Source organism: Convolutriloba macropyga, chromosome 7, assembly GCF_964194025.1.
Source record: "Convolutriloba macropyga chromosome 7, txConMacr16.3, whole genome shotgun sequence".
In the NCBI taxonomy this organism is placed as follows: Eukaryota; Metazoa; Xenacoelomorpha; order Acoela; family Convolutidae; genus Convolutriloba; species Convolutriloba macropyga.
Window position 1 is genome coordinate 32,776,509 of NC_134474.1, and position 16,964 is coordinate 32,793,472.

Here is a 16,964-nt window from a genome sequence, read left to right on the forward strand (position 1 = left end):
GAAAATGTCTTACTAAGTAAATTGACCTAATAGCATTTGCCATTTTTGTTAATGTTTTGTTCAGCTGAATGTCAAAATTTAGATTGTTATCAATCATTATACCTAGATAACGACAACTTGTTTTTGGCTCTATGAAAATTCCATTATAATGAAATTGTTCAATTTTTGATTCACCGTTTTTTGAAAAAACCACAATTTCTGTTTTATCTCTGTTTAAAGTTAGCATATTTTGCCTCATATAACTGTCAGTACTTTCAAATACACTGTTAATTTCGCATAAGAGATTTTCATCGGATTTGGAATGACAAATAATGCATGTGTCATCTGCAAACTGTAAAACGTCCTCTCTTTTTTTCATTTTTTCAGGGAAGTCGTTGATATATATTAAAAAAATTAAAGGTCCGAGAACTGTTCCTTGAGGTACTCCGTGATTTATTGTCACCCAGTTCGAATATTCTATGCCGTTCTTTACGCATTGTTTTCTGTTAGACAAAAACGATTCTAGCATTGCAATTGATTCCGTACTAAATCCATATTTAGTAATTTTTTCGAGAAAAATTTTGTGAGATATGGAGTTAAAAGCTTTGGCTAAATCCAAGAATATACTAACAACGGTTTCGTTTTCTTCTAACAAACTATTCACTGATTCTGTCAACGATATTACTGTGTCATTCGAAGATTTTCTTTTCAGAAACCCAAACTGATTTTTATTGATTATTTCATACTTTTCAACATGTTCTAACATTTGTTGGAGCAAAAGTCTTTCAAAAATCTTCGCAAGAGTCGGTGTAACTGAAATTGGTCTGTAGTTTCCTGCTTCCAGTGGATCCCCTTTTTTGTAAATTGGAGTTACATATGCTTTTTTAAGTATGTCAGGAAAAATGTTTTTTGAAATACATTCGTTTATTGCAAACTGTAGATGTGTTCCAATAGACATTTTGCTACACTTGAAGGACCATGTAGTGAGTAATCCAGGACCCGCTGCTTTGTTTTGTGGTAATTGATCAATTACAGTAAACAGTTCTTTTCTCGTTATATGTCTGAAGGAAAACTCAGTTTTGTCAAAAGCAAAGTTCGGTAGCTCAATCTTTTCTGTCTCGCCTTCGTATAAACCTAATTTAGAAAAACAAATATTTATTGTGTCAGCGATTTCTTTTTTGTCTTTTAAGATATCTTGGTTGAACCGAATTCTAGAAATTTTGCCGTTTTTATCTTCGTGTTTTATTTTTGTTTTAATGAATTTCCACTGTTGTTTTGAATCGGGAAGACTTTCGAACAATTTCTGTGAATAATTGTGGCTCGCTCTTCTAAGTAGTCTGTTTGTATGGTTTCTTATTCTTTTGTATGAGTTATATGTGTCAACGTCTGCTGTTATCTTCCAAATATTGAAAAGCCTGTGCTTTTCGTTGATTAGATTCAGGATTTTTCTGGATAACCATTTCTTTTTTGTTGATTTTGATGATGGCTCTCCTATTTTGATGGGAGCTATACTATTCAGAATATTTTCAAACATAATTGAAAATGTTTCAAAAGTTGAGTTTGCATTGTTTTGTTGATACATGAAACTCCAATCCGCGGATGCAATTTTTTTGTTAAGATTAGCTCTAGTAAATTTGCTAGTATCCCGGTAAAAAAATTGCGTTTTGTTGTTTTCATAATCAATGTCCAGTGACGAAAAGAAAACTTGTGTAAAGTGATCACTTCCAAATAATTGCTCGATAACAGTTGTATCAAAAATTTGATGTTTCGTTGTTAAACAGTGATCAATTAATGTTTCCTGATTTCCATTTGTCCAGGTTGGAGTATTTTTATTTACTATCTCAAGCCCATTGTTGGAAGCAAATTCTGTCAATAACTCTTTTTCTCTTTGATTGAAAAAATTGATGTTATAGTCTCCGAATAGTATTACATTATCAGTTATTGAATATGCGCCTGAAATTTCTGATGTCAACTCTTCTAGAAAAAATTCGCCCAAGTTTTTATTGGAACAATAAGAAACGTTAACTAGAAGTTTTTCTTTAAACGGTGCTTGTATTTCAAGCCATAGTGATTCAAAAAAACTTCTGTTAATAGAGTTGAGATCATTCCGTATTTTATGTTTGAACGTATTTGGTACCCATATCCCTACTCCACCACCTCTCGTTAACTGCGTCAATTTTGATCTACTTTGATGGACAAAGTGGTGATTGTTGCTTAAAAAGTTTAAGGGTATCTTCTGATTATCGTTTATCCATGTTTCAGTAACAATGAAGCATGTTTGTCTGTTCTGCTGCTGCAAAAAATCCGAAATCTCTTCGTGTTTGTTGTTAACGCTTCTAATATTTGTGTATACAAAACATGGATGCAAGTTTGCATTTGCCTTATGTTTATCGTAGCTTTCGAATGTTTGTAAATTATGTAAATTGGGCCCTGGATTAGATTCGACATCACCGCAAAGTAAAATTAAGTAGGTTATAGTTAGGAACTGATATATTAAGTTTAAAGACCAAAATCCAAGACATACATTATCAACTATTGTTTTGTTTTTGAAAATCAAATAAATTGAAGTGCTTGGGTGACAACTGATTGAACACTTACATTTTTTTATTTTCTGCAAGAAAAACAGGCTAAAATACACGAAAAATTTCCAATAGGAAAACATATTTTTCAAAGTCACCCAAACGCATTATATCCCATATGACCATTTCTGTTCCAGTTATTGACATTATCTATTGGCTGCTTTTTGATTTGTCTCATAGATACGTTGCTGACAGAAGGTTGATACCCCACACTTGATATGTAATTTCTTAAGCTAAAAACCATTTTCTGGATTCCATTGTGATTAGGATGAATGCCATCCATGCGAATATCTACATTTTCCAAATTATAATCCAGAACTTTTATGTCGGTATTTTGAAACTCTCCGCGTAAACCATCTGCTATATCGTCTAAAGCCCGGTTAAATTTGTTTATTTCATTGTTGTTTATTTCGCGTCCAAAACTGCCGTTTTTGACCTTGGGTAATTTACAAATCGCTACTTTGTAAGGCTTTATTTTACTAACGCACTTCGATAAAACGACTCCCAACTCTTTAGCGGCATCTTCTCCTGCCGTACCTTGATCAATGGAATTATGCCCTGTATGAATAATCAGACATTCTGCTTTTGTTGATGGCGCATAATTGTCAATGATATTATTGAGGTCTTTTATTGTCGAAGATGGATAAGAGTGAATGGCAGCATCATTACTGATGTCATTTTGGCGAACCAGTTTATACGAGCTGTCAGAAATTATTAACTGTTTTGTGAAACGAGGAACAAACTTTGGATAAAAATGACGGTTCACAGTAGATTTTACGACATCTTTTTCTGCTGTTTTTTCGCTAATTAAATTTGATATTAATTTATCATTCTGACTCCTCAAAAATTGAATCTCAGATTGAGCTTGATTATAAAGTTCTTTCTGATGTTCCAATTCAAGCTTAAGTCGGTCCAATTCTTGGTTATTTTCTTGATTCTTGTTTGCTAAGTTAAGTGACTCCCTTCTTTGATTTCTTAGTTGCATCACCTCGCTTATTAGTTTCTCTTTTGTCCATTTCGACAAACCCGAAATAGTATCTGTCATCTTGATATCTATGCTTTAGGGTGATTTGGTTTTAGTCTGGCTTGGCAAGTCCTGAGATAATCCAGAAATATGAAAATGCTAAAACTTAAACACTCACCACGAGTACATCGAACGCAAAAAAGCCACCTAAACAAGATAAACGATAGAAAAAGACAACGAAACGACAGAAACAAAACAGAAACAGAAGTGCTGCAACAACAGAACTTGCCAAAGCTTTTAAAAAATTTTCCAATAAAAAATGCAAGCTCCAAAAAATTTGCCTGATTGCTGATGCCAAAAAATACCAACAAGTCAATAAGGATTTGACAATCACTTTAATTTTTTTAAGTGAAATAGTGAAATCTAATTAAAAAAACCGGAAAAACTGAATATTTGATAGGAAACAAATTAGGCTCAAAACATTAAAGCTGTCCATCTCGCCGTTAACTTAGACCTAGCGGGCAAACCAGGCAACTAAGTCAGCTCGCAACTCGATCCCTTATGTAGTTTTATTCCATTTCAACGTCGCAGTAATATAAAAAACGATATTACAGAAAAAATATCAGTCAAACTTTCAGAAAAAATTTTTTCGTTTAAATGCAACACTCTCAACTTTAAAATTGATCAATAGCACAGCATAACAGTAATAGTGAAACAAACAATCTTCAGTCGACACAAACTGACATTACTTAGGGAGAATAGTTACCAGATCACTCAAAAGCAATTACTTTTGCATAAAGGCATGATTTCTACGAAAACAAGTTCCTGGCCTAAACGTGCGTATTGCCATTTCTCAAACCTAAGAGCAGAAACAACCAAGCACCTGAAATAATATGATAAGATCAAAACAAACCATTAAAAAACGTCAACAAAAATCAATTTTCTAAAATCTTCTACACAAAATGCAATCGAACGAAGCTGCAATTTCGAATAATAATTCTGGATTAGAATCTGACGCAGAAACCCAACATTCACAAAATTGCTTAAAAACTGTAATCTAGAGTGAATGATTAAAGAGTGACCAAAATCATTAGTACAACAATTTCAGGGAAAAATGATTAACAGAGAAAACAAAAGATACTTAGGCAAATTCAGTATATTTTCAGCTCGAATTGGACTCAGCTTGAATTCTCGATAAATATCTGAAATTTGAAATGCTCGAATTGAAGAGAACTACTTAGTATTTCAGAACTACTTCAAGGGTGAGCAGACAAAACAGACCCAGACAAAACAGTCCTGAACAGCAAAATACTCCCATGCAAAACAGTCCCACATGAAGTGATGCCAAGAAAGCAGACAAAACAAAGAAAATAGTCCCCACTAAACAGAGTTAACAAATATACACACCAATTAACAAAGAAACTCCTTAAGTTATCCATGTGACTTCATGTCATTGAACAAGTATTAAGCTGATTACAACATAGTTTTTGCCAAATTATGTTATGTTGAGCCAAATTTTTGGTTAACCTTAATTCATACCAATTAAAACAATGCTTAAGTCATCGATTAAGTTTGTTAATTGAATTGAATTAAATTCCTTGAAAACAGTTTACAATTAATAACTATAAACGTTTTCAAGAGGTACGTCGGATAAGCTTTACAGCTCGTTTAGGTGACGTCCCTTTTGAAAAACTCAATTAAATTTTACTTTCCAGAAAATTAAGAACGAGTTAGTTTGTACCTAATTGTTTCTAGATTATTCAAAATTGTTTCAATATATATTCGGTACCACTTTCTCTTGAAATACTTGTCTGTTTATATTGGACTATTTTATCTGGGAATATTTTACAATTTAGGACCGTTTTGTCAACACAAAATTTCAAGAAACAAGCACAGCACTCAATCTCACATAAGTAAAGAAAACTAGAAAAAACTCGGTCCAACAACTGAAAATGAACAAAACTGTCAACAACAGATTAAATTATAACAAAGCGGAAGGATGTCAAAAATTGTAAATTAACTTTTTAAGTTGATGCAGTACCCGAAGAATCTAGTTCGGCTAAAAGTATATAAAAGCGCCAAATAGAATGCCGCACGTGAAAATGTATTTCCATACCCTTCTCTTCTCTGATAAAAATCTGATCATTTTTAATCTATACCCTTTTTCACGCGCAGACTTTCCTGTTTTGGTTACACAAAAATCGTTTACAAGATATTGCCGAAAGAACTCGGAGCAAACCTCTGTTGTCAATAAAACTGAAATACTAATAATTTCTATCTGTTTTCAATCTTCGTTTTACGTGCGTCCACCGTGTTTCGTATTCTGTTTTTTATGCTGAGATATTCAGAGAAAGCCGTTGAGCAGATTACTGCTTTCCTCTCCTTACTTTTCTACCAAGAACAAAATATTTACTGCAGCCAAATTCACTCACCTTCAGTCCACACAACCTGCAAACGAGGTACGTATTATTTTTTAAATAAGCCGATAACTCGATAATATGCTTATTAACTAATGAAGCTGCAACATAAGAGTCAAGATGCCAAAACAGAGAAAACTGAGCAGACTTACCAGATGACAAATGAGAGCACTGTAACCTCCAAAACTTCTACAAAAGTCTGGTCGAAGAACGTATTAATATTATATCAAATCTGATGATTTTTAAAAAGAGTTTTTCATATACACACAAAGCTTTTAGCTGATATCTCGAATGAAAGTAAGTAGACCAAACAACTCTGGTCTAATTAAACTGTACACGCAGCAAACAAAATACGTTGAATAAAGTTCTCACAACTTTTGAGCAATTAAATGTAAGAGAAAGTTATTTTCAAATTAATTCAACTCGGATAGATCCCATGCATTGTAATCAAGAATTTGGTGAGATATAAATCGCATTCAAACCTCCGTAAAGAGGTTTTGTTCTCAGACACTAAAATGTACTTCTATAGCCTTTTCATTTGCCAAGACAGCTTGACTCCTTCACTTAGTTTGTGGTAGGTTAAATATAACGTGAAACTGATAAGTCCTAGCAGCTCTTTTATGAAATGAGACACTCGATCAAGATAATATTTGCATGCTCCTTTAATTGAACAAGGTTTCAAGCTATATAGTTCTTTGTAGGACTAACTAATTCTCTGTAGAGAAACTTTCATATATTTTAAAGGCTAACTCGAGCTCAACAGGTCTGATAAATAATGTTATCCGAAAATCAGCTGAGGTCTAAGTGGAATATTCCAGAGTTCTGCAAATTAAACCTCGCTAATTAGGAAGACCACTAAGGCCGGTAATAGCATTAGACAATGCCTTCTATGAGCATCAACAGTTTCGATTAATATGTAACGATAGTTTAACCTAAAGCAATGTTTGCATTTTAACAACATGATTATTTTAATGAATCAACCAAACAGATAAATTTCTGCCCGATCTTATTTTAATGAATTTTATGATTAAGAATCCAAGAACGGTTTTCACAGTTCAGATATGACTTTGGGACCAAGGAACCCACGAGAAACAAGGTTCCATATAACCTCATTTTTTCCGGTACAATCTAATGAAAGAATAACAATTGGCAGAATAATCGATATCAGTTTTGGCTTATATTTTGGGGGTCACAAAATGCATCAAAGTTCAATTTGGGGGTCAAATAAAGTAACAAATTTGAGGCCAACAAGATTAAGGGTCATAAATAAAAGTCTTACGCCTTCAAAGCCGTGACCGAAACAGAAGAGACCAAAATTCACCAAAAGCTTCCAATGATTGACAGCTTCTTACAGACCATAACAGTTATTTATGATAAAAACATGAAACCAAATTTGACGCGCTTATTTTTACTTTCTACAGTAGCCAGTCGCCAGTAAGTTCAACTACCTATTAATCTGAGAGTAAAAAGATTATCGGAAGAGGAAATAGCCCGAAATTCAGAAAATGCTAAAAAAAAAGTTGAATTTCCAAATTCGAAAGCCAAAGATCTGCTAAAACAAGAATCTTGTAGAAAAAGAATCTTGCTTGTTGATAATTAATTTGAAATAAATTTCGTAAACAGGACAACACATTAGTTTGTACCCCACATCATAAAATCATCACTCCAAAATGAAGTGCCTTCAGCTGCTGCCTCATTTAACTAAATTGTTTTCGTCACAAAGCTATTTAATTTAAAGGAACCCAAAAAAAGCTATAAAAACGAAATCTCAAGTTTTTCTTCAGATAATTTCCAAACGATTCAAAAACAATTACGCTTATATAATTAAGACAATACAAAACAGAACAAACCGAGAAAACATGAGAAATTTAAATTTTCCATTATTTGAACAAAAGTTATATGAAACTCCTAACCAAAAACCACATCAATGAGCAATTTCATTCCAGGAGAGCAATGGCAAGCGAAAAAACTTCGGCAAAAACGATTAAATGAAACAAGGCATAAAGGTTCAAAAAGGACGAAAACGTCGAAATTAGACAATTTTATCATCATTATCGAAAAAAATTAATTGAACTTTGATAAATACTTTGACTTTGAAAGAGCAAAAACTTAGAAAAAAGCTCTATTGAAGAGCAAAGCAGTTTGAAGACAAATCTACACCTACATTTAAATCGATATGGTTTTAAATTCCGGTTCAGTTGCAAATAGTCTTGCTGGCAAACGTCGTTAAATTGTTTTTCTAGGGTGAATTTTGCATCCCAACTAGATCCTTGTAACTTCACAGAATTGGTGAAAAATGAATATTTGAATACGAATTTCGTTCTCGCAGCGCTTCATGCCCTCACGCCAAATCCCATCAAAAACTTTCAGGAAAAATGCTTCCAGAGATTCAGATAAAGTTTTTTTATCAAGACGATACAACTTTTTTAAATCAAAAACCCAAGAAGTTTTTGAACTAAAAACTTGGCAGCGGTTTCTTGAGGACAACGGCTGAGTACCCTAAACAGAAACAAGTTAACAAGGAAGACTGATAAAACCAATTTATATTTCATTTCAAGGCAAAAAAATGATTCTGGCGAAGTATAAATGCAAAAGAACACTGCAGATACGAGATTGATTCAAAATTGAGCTGCTAAATCAGCTCGAAAAATTCTTGTAAAAATGGCGATCGCCATACGGATCAAAATATTTTCTACGTCAACAAAGTCCACTTGAAGCAGGATTATTTTTGTTCAGTTTGCTAGTACTGCCGCAAATAAAATTTACTGCATAATTTCTTCAAACCATAGCCATTTTAAAACAGTGGATAAACTGACAGAAAAATTGGGGAATGAAATTATGCTACGAGAAAAAAGCTGAAAATTCAAAAGATTGATGAAATCTGACATTTTAGCAGAAGAATTATTGCTTGTCACCCAAATGATTATTTCGAAGTTAAGAATTGGTATTATTACAGGAAATGCATTTCGTACAGATAATTTTCTCCTGGGAGTAATGTTATGGTGTGAAAAAAAATGCAGTACAGAACAACTGATCATATTATAAATCAGCAACCGATCTTTACGAACCAGAAAAAAAACTTCCTCTTGAAATTCGGAAAGTAAATTCACAAAACATTTTAAAAATTCCTAAATAGCATCTGCTGCTGCAACAAAAACTTGTACCACTCGAAATAAAATTGACAAAATTCATCGAAATTCTTTTCTTGGTTAGCAGAATACGGAAACCTTTTTTATTTAAAATATTGCAAATGAGAAAGAATGTAAATATTTCCATAGTGTGGTCGCAGAGATTCTCGCCGAAATTCCTTCTAATTTAATTTACCAAATTGGCATAGGACACATTTATATTGGCGCCGAACAAAACCGTTGGAAAAAAAATTAATTTCAAAATTAGCGGCAGTGCTCTTCAGTGCACCGTTCATTTTTGAAGACTGCGTTATCGGTTCATTTCTTTTTGGCTGAACTAAAGTAGTTAATGAAAAATTGCATAAATATACAAATACCCAAGAACAATGAAAACAACAGTCTTGTAGAAAATATTTTTGTTGATAATGAAATTGAGAAAAATTTCCTACAAAGGACAACACATTAGTTTGTACCCCGCATCATATTATCAACACTGCAAGATATGAGTGGCTGCAGCTGCTTCCTCTTTTAGTAAATTGTTCTCTTCATTAGGCTTCTTATTTTAAAGGAACCCGAGAAAAAGCTTACAAATAGCGGAATCTCAAGTTTTCCTAGCAAATTTCCAAAAGTTTCAAAAACAATTAATTTTGTACATTTAAGATAATACAAAAAAGAACAAACCGAGAAAACATGAGAATGTTAAACAATATTCCATTTTTTGAAGAAAAATTATATGAAACTCCTAACCAAAAACCACATTCATGAGCCATGTCATTCGAGATGAGTAATGGCTTGCAAAATACATCAGCAAAAACGATTAAAAAAAAGGATAAAGTTCAAAAAGGACGAAAAACGCCTAAATTAGACAAAATTTTACCGTTATCAAAAAAATTAATTGAATTTTTAAAAAACTCTGACTCTGAAAGATAGCAACGACTTAGAAAGAAGCTCACTTGAAGAGAGAAGCAATTGAAAGACTGCTCTACACGTACATTAGGATCAATATGATTTTGATTTCCGGATCAAATGCAAATAGTCCTGCTGGTAAACGTCGTTAAATTGTTTTTCTAGGGTGACTTTTTGCATCCCCACTAAATCCCTGTAACTTCACAGAATCAGTGACAAATGAACATATGCATACGAATTTCGTTCTCGCAGCGCTTCAAATCCTCGAGCCCCATCCCATGAAATGTTTTTCTGGAAATGTTCATCCAGAAATTTAGAAAGCTTGTTGATAATTAATTTGAAATAAATTTCGTAAACAGGACAACACATTAGTTTGTACCCCACATCATAAAATCATCACTCCAAAATGAAGTGCCTTCAGCTGCTGCCTCATTTAACTAAATTGTTTTCGTCACAAAGCTATTTAATTTAAAGGAACCCAAAAAAAGCTATAAAAACGAAATCTCAAGTTTTTCTTCAGATAATTTCCAAACGATTCAAAAACAATTACGCTTATATAATTAAGACAATACAAAACAGAACAAACCGAGAAAACATGAGAAATTTAAATTTTCCATTATTTGAACAAAAGTTATATGAAACTCCTAACCAAAAACCACATCAATGAGCAATTTCATTCCAGGAGAGCAATGGCAAGCGAAAAAACTTCGGCAAAAACGATTAAATGAAACAAGGCATAAAGGTTCAAAAAGGACGAAAACGTCGAAATTAGACAATTTTATCATCATTATCGAAAAAAATTAATTGAACTTTGATAAATACTTTGACTTTGAAAGAGCAAAAACTTAGAAAAAAGCTCTATTGAAGAGCAAAGCAGTTTGAAGACAAATCTACACCTACATTTAAATCGATATGGTTTTAAATTCCGGTTCAGTTGCAAATAGTCTTGCTGGCAAACGTCGTTAAAATGTTTTTCTAGGGTGAGTTTTGCATCCCAACTAGATCCTTGTAACTTCACAGAATTGGTGAAAAATGAATATTTGAATACGAATTTCGTTCTCGCAGCGCTTCAAATCCTCGAGCCCCATCCCATCATATGTTTTTCTGGAAATGTTCATCCAGAAATCCAGAAAGCTGTAAAAATGTTTACTCTTTCTTGCTGACAGAAAGCAATTTGTGACGCCAGAGAACCTTATTTTCAGAAAAGACAAAGACCATCTAAAGCGTTTCTAAATTAACTGTATTGCAGTCTTTCATTCTGCACTACGTCATTGACAACAAAAAGTATAAATAAATTTTCAGTTCATACTTTTTTGAGAAGATACAAGTTTTTTTTAATCAAAAACCAAAAAAGTTTTCGAACTAAAAAATTTGCCAGCCGTTTTGAAGAAAACGGCTGAGTAACTCAAAATAAGTCAACAAAGAAGACTGATAAAACCGATTGAATTTTCATTTCAAGACAAAAAGATGATTATGGCGAAGTATAATTCATCGGAGAAGAGATAAAAGCAAGAGAACACTTCATATTAACGAGATTGATTAAAAATTGAGCGGCAAAATCAGCTAAAAAATTGCAAAAAAAATGAAAAGCCAAGAGATTTATTAATGAAATCTGACACATTACCAAAACAATTATTGATTGTCAACCAAGTGATTATTTCGAAGTTAAGAATTGGTATTAATTCAGGAAATGCATTCCGTACAGACAATTTTCTCCTGATGGTAAAATTATGGTGTTGAACTTCCTCTTGAAATACGGAAAGTAAAATCAGAATACTTTCTAAAAACTCCTAAATAGCATCTGCTACTGCAACAAAAACTTTAAATAAACCATTCGAAATAAACATTGACAAAAATTGATCGAAATTTTTTTTGTTAGCAGAATACGGAAACCTTAATTTTGATTTAAAATACAGCAAATGAGAAAGAATCTAAATATTATAATTTACTATTAAACATTAACCAACTGAGTACGACAGTAATTTCCTTGGAAGTTCGGAAAAAAGAATACACCTTCATTTTACCGTAGAGATTCTCTTAAAAATTCCCTTCTAATTTAATCTACCAACTCGGCACAGGACCCTATTCTATTGGCGCAAAAAAAACCGTTGAAAACAACAGAATTTAATTTCAAAATTAGCGGCAGTACTCTTCAGTTCACCGTTCATTTTTGAAGACTGCTTTATCGGTTCATTCCTTTTTGGCTGCACAAAAGTAATCAAAGAAAAATACAAACACCCAAGAAAACTTTTACAGGCATAGTTAGGAACAGAGAATTCATTCAAGAAATTTTGGACTGAAAAAAAAACAAATAACTCCGGGAAAACTAACCTTTGAAAAAATACACAGTAGACTGACAAGTCTTTTGAATAAGCAAAGCCGTATTTTTCTAATATGACCTTACAACAACTGAACAAAAGAAACCGGAAACTGCTAAGTTCTGAGCCTAGGAAAACCATTCCAGCTATCTGAGCAATGATTTCAAATGATAGATTTCAATTTTCAGGAGCAAAGGCAGTAAGTACAACGGCGGCTTTCAAAAAACGAAAAATAACAAGTAGATGGAATCCAAGAAATGGAAACGCCATTAAACAAGGCCAACTTCACAAGGCAATTCATCATATACCTCACCAAACAATGCAAAAAGATTAGGCGCAATGGAAGAAACAAAATAAATTGTACACGAAAAGCATCTAAATAGCAAACATCTAACTCCTAAAGTTGTTTTACCCGACATTCTACCCAATTCTGTGCCCTGACATCTTGAAACATTATTAAAGTCAAACAAAGCCTCTTTTAAAAACTACATGAAAGCCAATGTTAATCAGGGAACAGCAGGCCTCGGTACTCGTGAATCATAACTCCGCCACAGATAATTGTTTTATGTACGGACCATCTGCATTGCCGACGTAAAGCAAAAAACAAATGGACCTAGTTTAGTGTACTGCATCGCTTAAAACATCACGCGACTAAGTTATGCCTGAGAAATCATGTGATAGAGCATGCAATTCATGTTCTGCATTAAAAAGCCAAGAAAATAAATGCAAAAAATGCTATTAATAGTCTAAAATAAGTGTGCTGTCAAAAACGACAAAATTGGGTCCAATCTTCATACTTGGTGTTAACGAGGTCTTTTAAGAACAAAAAACCTCTAAGACCTAAATATTCAAGCTAAATTGACATTTGTAAAGGGTACCCCACAAGGTCACCCATTTGAAGCCGCAATTCATGGATTAGTGATACCGACTCTCAAAAATCAGGTCAACAATTATAAAACGTGGTTCAAAATTGTTACGCAGACAAAAACGCTAGCGCTGACCTTTCTATCCCATAAACTCAGAGCTGCTTCCAAAAACTAAAAGGTACTAAAAATTGCAATATTGGTAGGAGTATCCGAAGCTCAGAGTCAAACTCTTAACTCTTCTGCTTCTTTTCAAGATACTTGGATGCAAAAAAAACGAATACACTAATCAACTTTAAAAATCTCGCAATCAGGCGAAAGCATCTACAGAAAGTCTATAATAATTCACCAACGCTGTTGTTCAAAAACTTGCTTTTATTTATATATCTTCACTATAAACGGAAATTTTTCCCTATATTGACAATACTTGCGTTAACTCGTTTTGCCAACGTCTTTTGTTTCGCTGATGACACTAAATTTTGCTGCAGTGGCAATTTTGATTTGCCAAGAAGTCATCAATTTGTTCCCTATATGATCAAGAAAACATTTTTAGTTTCCGTAAGATGAAAATTTACTTTCTGCATTTGAGTACAACTCATGAGGTAGATCTAATCATCGTTGGTATTCAATTATGTTGTACTGATTGTACTTCCGATATGAGCAGCAATGACGTTGACAATTCGAAATGGCACTGCCACATCAGAGGTGAGCTTGCGAAAGCTCGACAGACATTCAATTTACTACGCTACTGTGTTCCCGTCAATTCTTCAAGTTTTGTTAAATTTCTTTTGTATTGAATTCTAGTGTTTTAACGATTCTACTACATGCATCGCAGACATTGTTAGCCGATATCAAAATTCTTCAAATATGGCCACTAAATTTTGAGAAGTTAAAATGTTTCTTTAGAGGCCACTATAGACTACTTCTGACTGTTTCCAACTTGATACCGATATCAAGATATTCGGTTTTTTGTAACATAAAAGAGCAACAAAAAGAGCCGCCAGCATTATACACAACATCAGTAAAAGGAAGAGCTGATCAAACTTTCTTAAATTTCTCACCATATTGCTGTAATTGTCAACGATTCAATGAGCAGTCTTCTGTAAAGTGCAGAGAAACAGGAAGCGTAGCACTACTTGTTTAAAAACTGTGAACTGATTGCTATATGTCGAAAAATAACTTGTACAAAATTTGATCTTGAAGATTTCTTAGAATGGTAAACCTTTCTAGATGCCCCACAAATTTCTAAAAACAAATCTAAAAAACTTCCAAATTAATTCAGTCATGCTCAATTTTAAACAAGACGAACAAAATCAAATAACAAAAACAAACAATAATAACATCCAAAACTCGATGTCTATCTGTACAAAAACTTAAAAACAAAGTCTAAATAGCGGCAGATAAAACCTAAACTAAACAAAATAACTAGTTCATTGTTCTTCATTAGAACAGAATTGGAACCAGTCCTCAAGGCGACTCGGTAACAAGTAGACAAAAAAAGCCAATAAAGTGACAACTCATGAATGAGACCAGGTAACAAGTAGACAGGAAAAGAGCAAAGTTAAAAACAACGTTTTGCATTTCTCGAAAACAATCATGAAAATGATAAGCTATACATTGAAAAAAATTAGGTTTATTGATTTCCCTAAACGAAACCATTGATACCATTTTTGATCCGAATCTGTCCTACGTTTACAAATATAACGTGAAATACAGACCAAAAATTGAATATTTTTCGAAAAACGATATTTGAAGGCAATAAAACCCTATTGAATTCACTAAATTTATTAGATGAATAATTTGCCTTCCCAAAATTAACCAAAATATGTAATTGATGAAAATAGACAAAAAAAAACAGAATACCAAAATTTGGGTATTTAAATTTTTTTAAAGAATTATTTAAGTCATGAAAACCATTAGCTATCAATTCAGGTCACTAAACAGTTTGCTTCATTCCTCCAGAGAAAGCCATTGAGACCTGACATTAATCAAAGTATGTTCTACGTTTACAAAAAGAAACTTGAAGAAAGACAAAAATTTAAAAAATGAAATCTTGGCAAAAAACCGGCGTCGAAGCCGTTAAAACCATTATTTCAGTAAAAACTGGCTTCATCCAAACGCTTCTTCCTTTGATGCATAAATCTGATGTCAGACTTGTATTTATTAAGACTGCGTCACAAAAAAGATTTAAAAAAACAAGATTCAAAGCTAAAAAAAATATTGTCTTTAAAACAACTAATTTCAAAGTAATGAATATCTATCAGCTGTAAATAGAAAAATCTAAAAAAAAAATGTTCATTCCCCCAAGGAAGCCACTGACAACTGCCATAAATCGGAATTTAACATACGTTGAACTTCAAATACAGACAAAAATGAAAACACAATTTCATTTTTGCGAAAAACCGTTGAAGCTATTAAAACCATAAATAATTCATTAAAAAATAGATATCACCCATTGCACCTCTTTTCAACACCAAGAATTGCTATGTTACCTGTCATTAATGAGACTAGGAAACAAATAGGGAAAAAGAACATGACAAAATTTTTTAAAAAAGTTCTTGAAAAAGTTGTCTTCAAAACCATGAAAACAATAAGCTAACTAAAGTCATTAAACAGGCTCATATGTTGCGCCATAACACAATTCCATGCCCTTGAGACCTCTTTTTCAAAAATCCTCATACGACAACAAGATGAAAGGCAGTTAAACACAAAAGTAAATTAATTTCCACAAATTCTCCTAGAAAACGTTGTCGAGCTGTTAAAACCAATCTATTCCTTAAAAAATTTCAAGTTCAATAGTGCCTATTTTTTGATAAAACGATAGAGTCATAAATGCCTTATCAGTTAACTGATGTGACAAAACCAGAAGACTAAAAAATGGGCAAATGTCCAAAAATCATTTTTTTTGTAAAACTAGTAGTTTTGAAGCCAAAAAAGACTTACGTAAAGCGTTAAGCCGCCATAGAAATAAAAATTCATAAAATCAAAGATGCATTCTGTCTTCGCTGAGAAAAGCCTGCAAGCTGACCAAAAATAGGTGAAAAATATTGGCAAAGCTCGAATCCCATATTTTATTTTGAAAACGAGTTTAAAAGTCAAAACTACAAAAATCTGTTGACAAAAAACATTAACCTGCAATAGTTGATGAAACCAATTGGACCTATCAATAGCTCGCCTCTATAAGAATTGTTCTCTGTTGTAATGAACATGACAAAGTCGACAAATTTTTTAGAAAAAAAGAAAGCCACTGATTACACTCCGGATTATTTTTGGATTTTTAGAGTTACACGATCAGACAAAAACTTGCCTTGCTATTACTCTTTGCACATTAAGAACATGCAATGGTTCACAGTTTAATGGATATAGATAATTTGACAAAGAAGTTCATATATCAAAGGAAAATGATGCTGTTTCTATAATTCTCGAGATAGTTAGCTAAAAACCGGCAAATTTCCAACTCAGAAACTTTTCAAAGAGAGCGGAGAGGTAAATTAGCCCTCTGTGAGTTGAAGAATGTTATGTCAGTTGTTCATTTCCGGCAAAACTAAGCAAAGTTAACAAAAAAAGTTCAATGCAATTTTCGATGAGAAAAGGCTGATTTTTTAAATAAGCAGCAATAATTTGAGCCAAGAATTAGATGAAATTCCATTGACGCTCTTCTATCTATAAATAACAAACCAACAACATTTTAAAAACAATTTTAACACATTTTAGCAAAGCTGACAAAAATATAGGCACCAATTCCGAAAAATTGAATAAAAACAACGGTAATCCGTCTATTATTCACAAAAATTTAAACCTCGTTATTTC

The 16,964-nt window shown here is 32.8% G+C and overlaps 2 protein-coding genes across 3 annotated transcripts in view; both read right to left on the minus strand.

The window, feature by feature from the left end:
* LOC142342784 (filamin-A-like) overlaps positions 1-6,254 on the minus strand; it is a 90,289-nt gene extending 84,035 nt beyond the window's left edge. Inside the window, exon 1 of one of the 2 annotated variants that reach the window (XM_075394351.1) lies at positions 6,092-6,254. The gene's annotated coding sequence lies outside the window, so the exon portion shown is untranslated. Of the gene's footprint in view, positions 1-5,954; positions 6,060-6,091 lie in introns of those variants that run through there. The other variant, XM_075394352.1, reaches the window with a different exon arrangement.
* LOC142342786 (eukaryotic translation elongation factor 2-like) overlaps positions 1-16,964 on the minus strand; it is a 425,342-nt gene that overhangs the window by 377,617 nt on the left and 30,761 nt on the right. The gene's annotated exons all lie outside the window — the stretch shown is intronic.